Source organism: Corythoichthys intestinalis, chromosome 20 (genome assembly GCF_030265065.1).
Source record: "Corythoichthys intestinalis isolate RoL2023-P3 chromosome 20, ASM3026506v1, whole genome shotgun sequence".
NCBI classification, from domain to species: domain Eukaryota; kingdom Metazoa; phylum Chordata; class Actinopteri; order Syngnathiformes; family Syngnathidae; genus Corythoichthys; species Corythoichthys intestinalis.
In genome coordinates this window covers 12,542,974-12,556,538 of record NC_080414.1, presented here as the reverse complement: position 1 = coordinate 12,556,538, position 13,565 = coordinate 12,542,974, and the positions used below count along the sequence as shown (strand labels likewise).

At 37.7% G+C, this 13,565-nt stretch overlaps 1 protein-coding gene across 1 annotated transcript in view; it reads left to right on the top strand.

Moving 5' to 3' along the window:
• Positions 1 to 13,565, top strand: part of drosha (drosha ribonuclease III) — a 502,261-nt gene that overhangs the window by 201,224 nt on the left and 287,472 nt on the right. Inside the window, exon 5 of the mRNA XM_057823946.1 lies at positions 1,705 to 1,884. The gene's annotated coding sequence lies outside the window, so the exon portion shown is untranslated. The remainder of the gene's footprint in view (positions 1 to 1,704; positions 1,885 to 13,565) is intronic.

Sequence of the window (13,565 nt, the reverse complement as noted above, 5' to 3'; positions counted from 1 at the left end):
GCCGTAAAATGCGGACCGGATTTTAGGGAAACCGAAGCAAATACTGGAATGGATTATGTAAATCGGTGCGCTGGAAAACGTGGACCGGACTTGGGGGAAAGAAAAAAAAAATGGATGGGAAGTCTGGATCGGAATTTTTCCGTGTTCCGATCTGATACCGATGCGCAATTTTTGCCCATATCGGCGTCCGATCTGTTCCAAATATCGGATCTGGACATCTCTAATTTATAGTTATACTTCAATAGCAGATCGTGAAACAAGTATGCATATATATACAGTGCACTCCATAATTGTTGGCACCCCTGGTTAAGATGTGTTTTTTAGCTTCTAATATTTTTTTTATTCAAATAATATGGGACCTTATGGAAAATAAAGAGAAAAATCCAACCTTCAATACACGTGCATTTATTCAGTGGGGGAAAAAATCCCACATAAAGAAATAATTATTTGACATCAAATAATGTGTGTCACAATTATTAGCACCCTTGGTGTTAATACTTTGTACAACCCCCTTTTGTCAACAAAACAAGGTCTGGGGACTGAGATGGCCATGGGAGGAGCTTGATTTTGTGTCTGGTGAACCATTTCTGTGTAGATTTGGCCATATGTTTAGGGTCATTGTCTTGCTGAAAGACCCAGTGACAACCCATCTTCAGCTTTCGGGCAGAGGGCAACAGATTTTGATTTAAAATGTCCTTGTATTTCAAAGCATTCATGATGCCATGCACCCTAACAAAGTTCCTAGGGCCTTTGGAAGCGAAAGGCCCTGCACACGGTCCCAGTTGAAGCCTGGGACCGAGTGCTTTGGTCAGATGAGACCAAGATTAAGCTTTTTGGCAACAAACACTCTAAATGGGTCTGGTGTGCCACGAAAGATGCGCATGCTGAAAAGCACCTCATACCCACTGTGAAGTATGGGGGTGGGTCAGTGATGCTGTGGGGCTGTTTCGCTTCCAAAGGCCCTGGGAACCTTGTAAGGGTGCATGGCATCATGAATGCTTTGAAATACAAGGACATTTTAAATCAAAATATGTTGCCCTCTGCCCGAAAGCTGAAGATGGGTCGTCACTGGGTCTTTCAGCAAGACAAAAACGGTAGTGTATATTTTCATATTATTTCATATTCATTTCATTGTATTTAATGTGTTTTCTACTATAACTAAATGCTAAATTAAACATGTAGTCATTGAAGATCCACAAAAAAATGTACAGTTAATATTAAATGATGAAAACCCAAGTCAACATAAAATCAGTTTATAAATGATTTCATGTCATTTCATTTCATTTAAGATCTTTTAACAAATGAAAAAAAAACAACAAAAAAACAGTTGAAAATAACCCATGTTAACATAAAATACTATAATTTAAAAGATGAATTTATCTATTTCCCGTTCATAGAGCACTCATTGAATTCACTGGGTAGCATTGACGGCGCTTGTTTTCCAATTGGACGTCCAACGCTGTCGATGGCAATGAAACATGAGCATTCACAGCCCATCTTCTTAGTTTAAAAACATTTCCAGGAATGACCAGCCTACAAAAACGGGCAGAGCTCAACAACGACATAACTCTTGCTCACGTTAAAGTCACTTTCATGACTCAACAATCCAGTAATAAAGAGACTGGTTTTGGTAGCGTCTATATCTGTGGCTGCTTTGTCACTTCAGGATTTGGACTACAATTAATTCTGCTCTTCATTTTTCAGTTTTTCAGCTGAAACTCGAGTTTTGCAACAGGACAAGCACCCTCAAATAACAGATGATGAGTCTTTAACGTCAAGCTGTCAAACCTCAGCCGGTTGCCGTGACGACCGCCCGACATCCGCATCCTCTTCGGACGCGTCGCAACACATCATGTGCCTTCACGGCTGACTTGCTAAGTAAAAGTGAGTGTTGTGTGATTATACACGCGCGCACACACAGTGTGAGTGTCTGTGGAATGATGCATGCTGGGTAATGAATAGTTTATTACCCCGTGGAGCTTCTCCACTGCCTCATCAACACACGAGGTGTGTGAAAAGCTACTTAAAAAGATGGATGTTTAATTCTTTTATGTTCAGTGTTGGCTGCAGTGACGCGCTTGTTAGACACTTTTATTGATGGCTTGCCGAGTTTTCCCCGTGTGCTCGCCTGCCCTCTAGTGGCATTGAGTTGAACGACAATTGTTGAAAGTTAAAGGTGAACTTTATAATACTGCATACAGGTAGACTATTGATTCTAGAAAAAAGGTAAAACAAAGTAAATTAATAAAAATTCATTTTAAATGATTAATTTAACTTTTTGATATTTATTAATTATTAAGATAAGATGAGCTGTTTGAAATGGTTTTAAAATTCATTCAAATATAAATAAGTTAATTTTAAAAAATCATGAATTGTGCTTAAAGATGTTTGATTTGAAATATTAACTAAAAAATAATAATAATCAAAAACTATATATTAGTTAAACCCCAAAAAAATAAATAAAATAAAATAAAAGGACAAAGTAAATTTATAGAGTGATTAGTATAATCTGAATCTAATAAATACTTGTATGCAAGTAAATAAATACAAACAATTGAACGCAATGGCGTAGGTTTGCATAAGAACGGTCGGGACATAACACTACCAACTTTTCAGGATGCACAAATTGTCCCCACCAACCTTTAAGCAACCTTATCTGCATTATATAATGACTTCAGTAATATAGTTAATTTAGATTGTCTTCCCATACGTTGTAAGGATAGAATTGACCCAACCATTATTAAGTTAATTACAGTACTTTCATTATGTTCAGACTTACATTGCCCCCTTTTCACTTGCTGCATGTGCCAATCCATTTTTCCATTAAACGCATGTTTGATTGGCTGATCCCTTAACCCCCTTCCCCCCTCACACAAACACAGACGCATTCACAGCCCGACAGAATTACAACCTCCTCTGCCCCTTTGAAGACAAGGGGTATTAGAAGTTTTTTTTCTCCCAACAGCAGCCACTGAAAGCAATGTAAAAAGACATCAATGTTGTGGAGATGGGGAACACACCACAAAATTTGCTACTGAAAGTCCGCCCTGCATTAGAGTTAGCATAACATTAATCTATGTGAATTTCTCGAACTCCAGGAGGAAGCTGCATTGAGAGAAATATCCTCCTGTATGTTTTTTACTGTTAACGTTAACTAAACTAAGAAATGTAGCGAACTAAGGATTACCGCCTTATAAGTAGTTAATTGATGAATGGGCTGTCAACATTATCGCGATAACGGGCGGTAATTAATTTTTCAAATTAATCACATTAAAATATTTGACGCATTTAACGCACATGCCCCGCTCAAACAGATTAAAATTAAAGCACAGTGTGATTTCCACTTGTTACTTGTGTTTTTTGGTGTTTTGTCGCCCTCTCCTGGTGCTTGGGTGCGACTGATTTTATGCGTTTCAGCACCCATGAACATTGTATAATGATTGACATCAACAATGGCGAGCTACTAGTTTATTTTTTGATTGAAATTTTTTTTTAAAACTTTATAAAAATGAAAACATTAAGAGGGGTTTTAATATAAAATTTCTATAACTTGTACTAACATTTATCTTTTAAGAACTACAAGTCTTTCTATCCATGGATCGCTTTAACAGAATGTTAATAATGTTAATGCCATCTTGTTGATTTATTGTCATAATAAACAAATAAAGGACTTATGTACAGTATATTGAAAGTATATATCCGTCTTGTGGGTTATCTTTCCATTCCAACGATAATTTACAGAAAAATATGGCATATTTTATAGATGGTTTGAATTGCGATTAATTACGAATAATTAATTTTTAAGCCGTGATTAACTCGATTAAAATTTTTAATCGTTTGACAGCCCTACTAATTTGTGTTCAAATTTTGCAATTTAAATTTTCTAATTAAAATCCAGGCATCTTTTCTGGAAGGTTTCAAAATGTTTCTTTAGTAGTTTTTGAAAACAAAGGTTTGAATCGAACGGTGTATCACCTGAACCAATACACGTGAAATTTAGTATAGATCAATACAGATTTATTTTGCATTGATCATTTAGCCTATCAATTTATTAGGTTCATAATGTCGAGAAATGCAGCCTCAAGCTCGTTCACCCAGTCTGTTTGGTCTTATAAATATCCCTACCCCAGCAAAAAGTGTACATGCAGGTTATGCTGTTATATTGTCCAAAGCTTTGACCAAAGCTACGCCATTAATTGAACGCAACAAGCCCTCCCATTTCAAATTAATAGGACGTCGGTCACGTCAATGGCAGCCAATGCAAACGCCACACACACTCTTACGAGTCAGAAGTCGCAGTGCTACTTCTGACCAGCAGATACCGCCATAACACAAGTTTGTAACTTGTAACCTCCTGCAAGTAACTTTTCTTTCTTAAAGTTGCCAATGTAAAGTGTCCCCCCTAAACAATAAAGATTGCAATAATAATACATTTAACAATCAGTCTATTCAAGACCAGAAATGACAGTCATTAATTTTGGTGGTCAAATTTGGGCTCCATGACGTCGACATTCCAAAAGAAAAGCATGACATCTTATTGAAGACTCTCAATTTCCCTCATTATTTTAGTAAACATAAGCCCTAAAGAGAATATATCAATTGATAGAGAAATCCTTCTGTTTTGACTCTGAGCTCTTGCATGTTTCCATAGCGACCCCGGCAGGTTGGTCACCCAATAAAGCAGAAAAAGGGCTGATAGACTGAACCTGCATTTGATTAAACACACGCACTGAGCACGGCCTTAATGATCAAATCCTGATGATGATGATTATGAATAATGATGGAGAACAAGCCTGATAATTGTTCATCACACTTGTATGCTTGTTTAGCTGCACTCGTCTTGTGGAGTTGCGCTCCACACGCAATGGTAACACGAGACACTAAACTCATTGGCTGCCATGGACGGCGATAGACGGACAATGTGTCTGGCAATTCACTGCCATCCCTCCCGCTTCAAATGGAGTTGACGTGCAGCGCTGTCAATGGCAGCCGAAGAGGTAACATAAGTAAGCATTGGAGGAGTACATACATACAGTGGGGCAAATAATTATTTAGTCAACCACCAATTGTGCAAGTTCTCCTACTTGAAAAGATTAGAGAGGCCTGTAATTCTCAACATGGGTAAACCTCAACCATGAGAGACAGAATGTGTAAAAAAAAAAAAAAAAAAAAACAGAAAATGGCATTGTTTGATTTTTAAAGAATTCATTTCCAAATTAGAGTGGAAAATAAGTATTTGGTCACCTACAAACAAGAAAGATTTCTGGCTGTCAAAGAGGTCTAACTTCTTCTAACGAGGTCTAACGAGGCTCCACTCGTTACCTGGATTAATGGCACCTGTTTTAAGTCATTATCGATATAAAAGACACCTGTCCACAACCTCATTCAGTCACACTCTAAACTCCACTATGGCCAAGACCAAAGAGCTGTCGAAGGACACCAGAGACAAAATTGTAGACCTGCACAAGGCTGGGAAGACTGAATCTGCAAATGGTAAAACGCTTAGCCCCCGAACTATTTTTAATTTGTCCGTTTTACCCTGGAAACCCCTGTTTACAAACGTCGTGCAACCACTTATGTTTCAACCCAGCCATAAAAAGAAGGTAATTGATTATAATTATTATTCAAAATGTCTGTCATTTTAAGCTTAGAATCATTAATCAAAGTCTAATATTTAGTTTAAAAAAAAAAAAAAAAAACCTTTAAAAAATTATTCACTCACATATTTTAAACTTTTAAACAAACTATGTCACAATTAAAAAAATGGTGTCTCTAAAAAAGTCATGGACCTTATGACTATCACTTAATTGTATTTTTTTTGTTTTTTTGTTTGTTTTTTTGTTACTGTCGCATTTTCTCCGATATGTTAAATGATAAAACAAGTGGCTGGGAAGAGGGAACCTGACCGACCTCAGATTGGCGGGAGAATATGGATGGATTTTATTCCAGCAGCCAATTATTGTTGCTCTTATTCATCTGCCTGCAATGCTGCAGCCAACAAAAGTGCGACTAAGTTTGTTTTTCTAAAGAATGGGTATCCAACCCCGGTCCTCAAGAGCCCCTATCTAGCTTTTTTTCCCCCCATATCTTCCTCCTTCAACACACCTGACTCAAATAATCAGGATCTGAGGAGAGAGACATGGAAAAACACACCTGACTCAAATAATCAGGATCTGAGGAGAGAGACATGGAAAACAAGCTGGATGGGGGCTCTTGAGGACCGGAGTTGGATACCCCTGTTCTAAAGTCAGCAGGCATGGTCCTCACCTCACCCCCTACCATAATAAGGAAAAGCACTATAGAAAATAGACGGCCAGATTTAAAAGCCTTTAAGTGACGCCTTTCGAAAGCTGACATTTCAAATGAACATACGCCGCCCGCCTCTTAAGCACTCACTTTCCACGACGCGACTTTGCGTCAAATCATAATTCCCTTGCAACATTTCATAATGGGTTCAGTATGTTCTGTCAACTCCAACATGCACTTTCACATAACCACCTGTAGAGGTCTCTTCGCGTCACACGTTTGTCTCAACATCACGTTGCATTATTCGAGTTCAAAAAGTGCAAACGCTAACCTTGTGCGTGTTCCATGCTCCTTTTTGTGAGTTTGTTTTTGCCGGCGGGCAAACTGGCCTTTAATCGAAAGGAGGGCGGCGGAACTTCCACGCAAATTAGCCAAACGTGGCCGTGCGCCGCCATTTACTGCATTTACGAAATGGCCCGCTAGCACGCATTAGCGCTTGATTGCCGTAGGCGTGGGGGAGCAATCCACACGCTAAACTATAAGCGCTGTTTGTGTGTGTGTTTTCAGTTTTACATTTGTAACATATAATAAATCAGAAATACCAGGTTTTTGTAGGTTTTTTGGTGTGAATATCCTGGGTTTGTCAGTTTTCTCCCTTGCAAACAACAATGTAAAAAAAAAAAAAGCAGCGATCGAGACAGTAATAATCAAAATCTTCCGATAGGAGGATGCGTTGACATATTTTGGGCACATGTGCAGTTGGTTGGGTGGCTAGAAATCACAAATTAAGGTAACGACAGGCAATGCAGAAGGAATATAACCGGCCAGACCTCCAATATAGAAACACTTTAAGGTCTGAAGACGTTGAGAGAGAAGCTTCAAAGCGTCAAAATTGAAGTACTTACAAGTAGTCCCGGGGCCATGACATACCCGACTTACGCAATTTTGACTTTACGACACCAGAGTCTCGTCCACCATTTTGTCTCCAGTCATTTTTTTTTTTTTTTAATTGTACCTCACTGGATCTTACTTTTTTTTTACTTTACTTTATTAATACCGTATGACCTGTTCTGTCCTCACTAAACGTGAAGTTGATCAGCTTTAATTTTTGCCCCTTTTGACAATTTGCAGAGCTGTAACTCATACAGTGGGGAGAACAAGTATTTGATACACTGCCAACTGGAAAACCCATTGGCAGTGTATCAAATACTTGTTCTCCCCACTGTATATGTACACTTATTTTCAAAACGACACAGATTTTAATAATAAAATTTGACACAAAACAATTGGTGTTCAAACATCCATCTTGTCTGATCAAAATGTAAATTTATTAGATTAAATTTGCCTAGCAAAAATCCGCGAGCTAAATGCTACGAATGCTAACGTAAGGTGACCAAACATCCTCTTTTGCCTGGACAAGTCCTCTTTTCACGTCCTCTCCGTAGCGTCCGGCCGGGTTTTATAAATTAATGAAAATGTCCGGTTTTCATGATTTTTCACGGGAGCAGTTTGAAGAGAAGCCCTCGTTTATGCTGTTTTAATTTATTAAAATGGTTAGTTGGCACAGAGCCTACTGTGTGTGTATGTATTGACTGGACTACATTTCCATGGGTCTGCATTATATTATTATTTTTGTCATTATTTAATTTTTTTGTTTGTTTTTATCGTTTGATTTTTTTTTTTTTTTTTTAGTAAGAAAAAAACCTGTTGAGTAACCTGCAACCTGTTAAGTAAAAATTATTTCCATATAGTATATAATGTGGCAATATACCTGTATATGGCGGGAAAACACTCAGGTGACTTGAAGCTCTGAGACCTTTCAAATTTGTCCTTTTTGCATATATTGTGGGAGAAGAAAATTTTTGAACAGGAGGGCGTTTAAAAAAAAAAAAGTGATATATGGCATCTTTGATTGAAATTTGAGTAAAATTCAACTATCTCAAGTCTGGGCCGAGTGTCCTCTTTTTTAGACATCAAAATATGGTCACCCTATGCTAACGTATTCTCATAGCAAATCGCTCACACTTCACAAACTGTAGCTCTAAACCTAGTTACAAATGCATACAAACCTATATTAGCTAAAAGTACTTACAGCTTTATGCAGGCCAAACAAGAGCGCAGCTGTCCTTTATCCATGTCAGACGAGTGTGTAAGCTCCTCTGTCAGTCAAGCCAGACCGAATGCATCCACCAGAGGGCAGTGTGTCCTCCATCATTAAACAAAATACAATACTTTTGGACTTTTTGGATAGTAATGTTGAGATTTAAATGGTTAATTCAGCCTTACGTGGGAATTCGGGTTATCTTGCCAGCGTAGGAACGGAACTCGTTCATAATGCGGGGACTACCTATACTTCATTTTAGGGAAAGTTTGACTAATATCTTCTGCAAAACGCAATACCGCGGTTGTTCATGAAAGTGGACCATATTATACAAACCTGTATCCAGAAACAAAAGTACCTAAATAAACCCCGAATAAACATATTTAGGTGTTTAGCAACTAGCAACTTTTAAGACAGCCAATAACTAGTTTCCTTACCGGGGAGTTGGCAACACTGGTCAGATGGCAAGAAGTGAATATACAGTGCTGGCCAAAACTATTAGCACCCCTGCAATTCTGTCAGGTAATACTCAATTTCTCCCGGAAAATGATTGCAATTACAAATGCTTTGGTAGTAATATCTTCATTTGTTTTGCTTGCAATGAAAAACACAAAAGAGAATGGGAATAAAAATTAAATCATGATCATTTTGAACTCCAAAAATGGACTGGACAAAAGTATTGGCACCCTTTGAAAAATCATGTGATGCTTCTCTAATTTGTGTAATTAACCTGTTACTTACCTATGGCACATAACAGGTGGTGGCAATAACTAAATCACACTTGCAGGCAGTTAAAATGGATTAAAGATGACTCTGTCCTGTGTCCTTGTGTTTACCACATTGAGCAAGGAGAAAAGAAAGAAGACCAAAGAACTGTCTGAGGACTTGAGAAGCTAAATTGTGAGGAAACATGGGCAATCTCAAGGCTACAAGTCCATCTCCAAAGACGTGAATGTTCCTGTGTCTACCGTGCGCAGTGTCATCAATAAGTTTAAAGTACATAGCACTGTGGCTAACTTCTCTAGATGTGGATGGAAAAGAAAAACTGACGAGAGATTTCAACGAAAGATTGTGAGGATGGTGGATAAAGAACCTCGACTAACATCCGAACTAGTTCAAGCTGTCCTGCAGTCCGAGGGTACAACAGTGTCATCCTGTACTAGCCGTTGGCGTCTTAATGTAAAGGGACTCTATTAGGGTTGGTCCAATCATGTTTTTTTGCTCCCGATCAGATCCCGATCGTTTTAGTTTGAGTATCTGCCAATCCCGATATTTCCCGATCCGATTGCTTTTTTTTTTTTGCTCCCGATTCAATTCCAATCATACCCGATAATTTTTCCCGATCATATACATTTTGGCAATGCATTAAGAAAAAAATGAATAAAACTCGGACGAATATATACATTCAACATACAATACATAAGTACTGTATTTGTTTATTATGACGATAAATCCTCAAGATGGCATTTACATTATTAACATTCTTTCTGTGAGAAGGATCCACGGATAGAAAGACTTGTAATTCTTAAAGGATAAATGTGACCTTGTATATTGTGACTAAATATTGCCATCTAGTGTATTTGTTGAGCTTTCAGTAAATGATACTGTAGCCATTTAACTGTTCTGCCCAAATGCATGATGGGAAGTGCAACCATGACTGTGCGTAGTGGTACCAATTGATATATCTTCTCTGCGTTGGGAAATAACATAGGGTGTTAAAAAAAAAAAAATCAACTATTACCTTTCTTCCCCTCATTGCCTCCCACGATATTTCTAATTGTTGAGAGAGGGATTGTAAGGCTTTAGCCATTTAAAAAAAAAGGCTCCAAAGATTGCCAAAATTCATTCTACTCATATTACGTTGCCTTTTAGCTCTATATATAGGTAATATAGATTGAACGCGACAATGCGTGAGTGAGTCATGCAGTGCATGCGTTAATTGCGTAATTATTTGAACGTGATTAATTAAAAAAAAAAAAAATTACCGCCGTTAACGCGATAAATTTGATAGCCCTACTTTAAGCCAAAACTAGTAAAGACTCTGGATGACTGTAAGACATTTTGTCTGTAACGTTAAACAATTAGAAAACGATTTAATTTAAAAAAAATATATATATATATATATATATTTATAAAAGGCATGTTCGATATTTTTTTGCCGATTCCGATACTTTGAAAATGACGTGATCGGACCCGATCGATCGGGATGCCTATCGATCGGGACATCTCTAGACTCTATGGTAGGATACCCAGGAAGAGCCCTCTTCTGACCCAGAGACATAAAAAAGCCAAGCTGGAGTTTGCTAAAACTTACCTGAGAAAGCCAAAAACGTTTTGGAAGAATGTTCTCTGCTCAGGTGAGACAAAAGTAGAGCTTTTTGGGAAAAGGATCAACATAGTTTACAGGGGAAAAAATGAGGGCTTCAAAGAAAAGAATACAGTCTCCACAGTCAAACATGGTGGAGGTTCCCTGATGTTTTGCGGTTGCTTTGCTTCCTCTGGCACTGGACTGCTTGACCGTGTGCATGGCATTATGAGGTTTGAAGACTGCCAACAAATTTTGCAGCATAATGTAGGACCCAGTGTGAGAGGTCTTCCTTAGAGGTCATGGGTCTTCCAGCAGGACAATGACCCAAAACACTCTTCAAAAGCACTAGAAAATGGTTTGAGAGGAAGCACGGGAGACTTCTAAAGTGGCCAGCAATGAGTCCAGACCTGAATTCCAAAGAAGACCTGTGGAGAGACCTGAAAATGGCAGTTTGGAGAAGACACCCTTCAAATCTCAGAGCCCTGGAGCAGTTGGCCAAAGAAGAATGGTCTAAAATTCCAGCAGAGCATTGTAAGAAACTCATTGATGGATACCGGATGAGGTTGTTCGCACTTATTTTGTCTAAAGGTTGTGCTACCAATTATTAGGCTTAGGGTGCCAATATTTTTTTCCGGCCCATTTTTGGAGTTTTGTGTAAAATATGATGATTATTATTATTATTATTGATCACACTGCGCACGGTAGACACATAGACGCATTAACATTCAGGTCTTTGGAGATGGACTTGTAGCCTTGAGATTGCCCATACTTCCTCACAATTTTGCTCCTCAAATCCTCAGACAGTTCTTTGGTCTTCTTTCTTTTCTTCATGCTCAATGTTGTACACACAAGGACACAGGACAGAGGTTGAGTCAACTTTAATCCATTTTAACTGGCTGCGAGTGTGATTTAGTTATTGCCACCACCTGTTATGTGCCACAGTTAAGTACCAGGTGCTGTTAATTACACAAATTAGAGAAGTATCACATGATTTTTCAAAGGGTGCCAATACTTTTGTCCAGCCCATTTTCAGAGTTTTGTGTAAAATGTAGGGCTGCCAAACGATTAAAATTTTTAATCAAGTTAATTACAGCTTAAAAATTGATTAATCGCAATTCAAACCATCTATAAAATATGCCAAATTTTTCTGTAAATTATTGTTGGAATGGAAAGATAAGACACAAGACGGATATATACATTCAACATACGGTACATAAGTGCTGTATTTGTTTATTTTAACAATAAATCAACAAGATGGCATTAATATTATTAACATTCTCTTAAAGGGATCCATGGATAGAAAGACTTGTAGTTCTTGAAAGATAAATGTAGTTATATAAATTTTAGTAGTAGTTATATAATTTTTATATAAATTTTATATTAAAACCCCTCTTAATGTTTTCGTTTAATTAAAATTTGTAAAATTTTCAATTAAGAAATAAACTAGTAGCTCGCCTTTGTTGATGTCAATAATTACACCATGCTCACTCATTGTGCTGAAATCCATAAAATCATTTGGGCCCAAGCGCCAGCAGAGGGCGCCAAACACCAAAAAACAAGTAACAAGCTGACATTACACTGCTGTCATTCTAATCTGTTTGAGCGGGGCATGTGCGTTAATTGCGTCAAATATTTTAAGGTGATTAATTTTAAAAAAAAAATTTACCGCCCGTTAACGCGATAATTTTGACAGCCCTAGTAAAATGATAATGATTTAATTTTTATTTCATTCTCTTATGTGTTTTTTCATTGCAAGCAAAATAAATTAAGATATTACTACCAAAGCACTTATAATTGCAATCATTTTCTGGGAGAAATTGAACATTATCTGACAGAATTGCAGGGGTGCTAATAGTTATGGGCAGCACTGTAAAGTGTTTGGATAGCATGTTGGCAGACTGCAAAAATCTGCTCGTTCTTGACAGCTCTGCTGTTATTTTAAAGTTACTTGCTTTTGTATTTCATAGCACCTTTAACTCTAGCTAGCTTAGCTAGCTAGCTAGCTTTTAACTCTAGCTAAGTAGTTGCTAACTAAACAATTGCGTGTCTTTACTGTCTCCGGTGTATTTATCCATATTGTTCCTCATTAAATAAAATATGCTCGGTATCCTTTTGTCGCCATGAAAATTTTGACGTCCAATGAGTCGATAAGTCAGTGGCAGTAAAGTCGAAACGCATGCCGCAGCTGTCGACGCTCACTACTGCTCATGCGATTAAATATCCTAATTAAACCCGGTAATTGTATTTATACACTTTGATGCTTTCTTACACTATATCCGCCAAAGTTTTCCGATTGCTACCGCGTGAGTTCACCTCCTAGCGACTAAAAAACCCCTGAAAAACTCATCAAAATGTTAATTAAACGTCTATTCAACAAACTTTGCTTTAGGCCACGCACAGACAATAGAGAGTCCAGATGCTCTACCGCAAACTTTGATGAATTCATGTCGTTAATTAAACGTTCCATCTGTCTTGATCGATATATTTTTTATTTTACGTATTTGGTCCCCGCTCGCTCGTCTGTTACGCTCTGTCGCCGTGGAAACCGAAATATCAAAAGCCATGCTGTTTTTAATTCAGGCGGATTTACTCTTTAGGCGCTTTTATGAAAAGCTTTCAAGTACTTTGGACATCTTTTTTGACTGTAGGAGATGCATTCACTTGATTTCTTGTTGAGGTGAAAATTTTCATACTGCTGTGAGGTTGCTTTTATGCAAATGAGTGCGGAGGAGTGCGTGCGTGTTTAGAGTCTGTTTGTCCAAAGGACCAAAACACCAAAATACTAGGGCTCTCAAACGATCAATTTTTTTAATCGAATTGCATTGCAATTCAAACCATCTCTAAAATATGCCATATTTTTCTGTAAATTATTGTTGGAATGGAAAGATAAGGCACGAGACGGATATACAA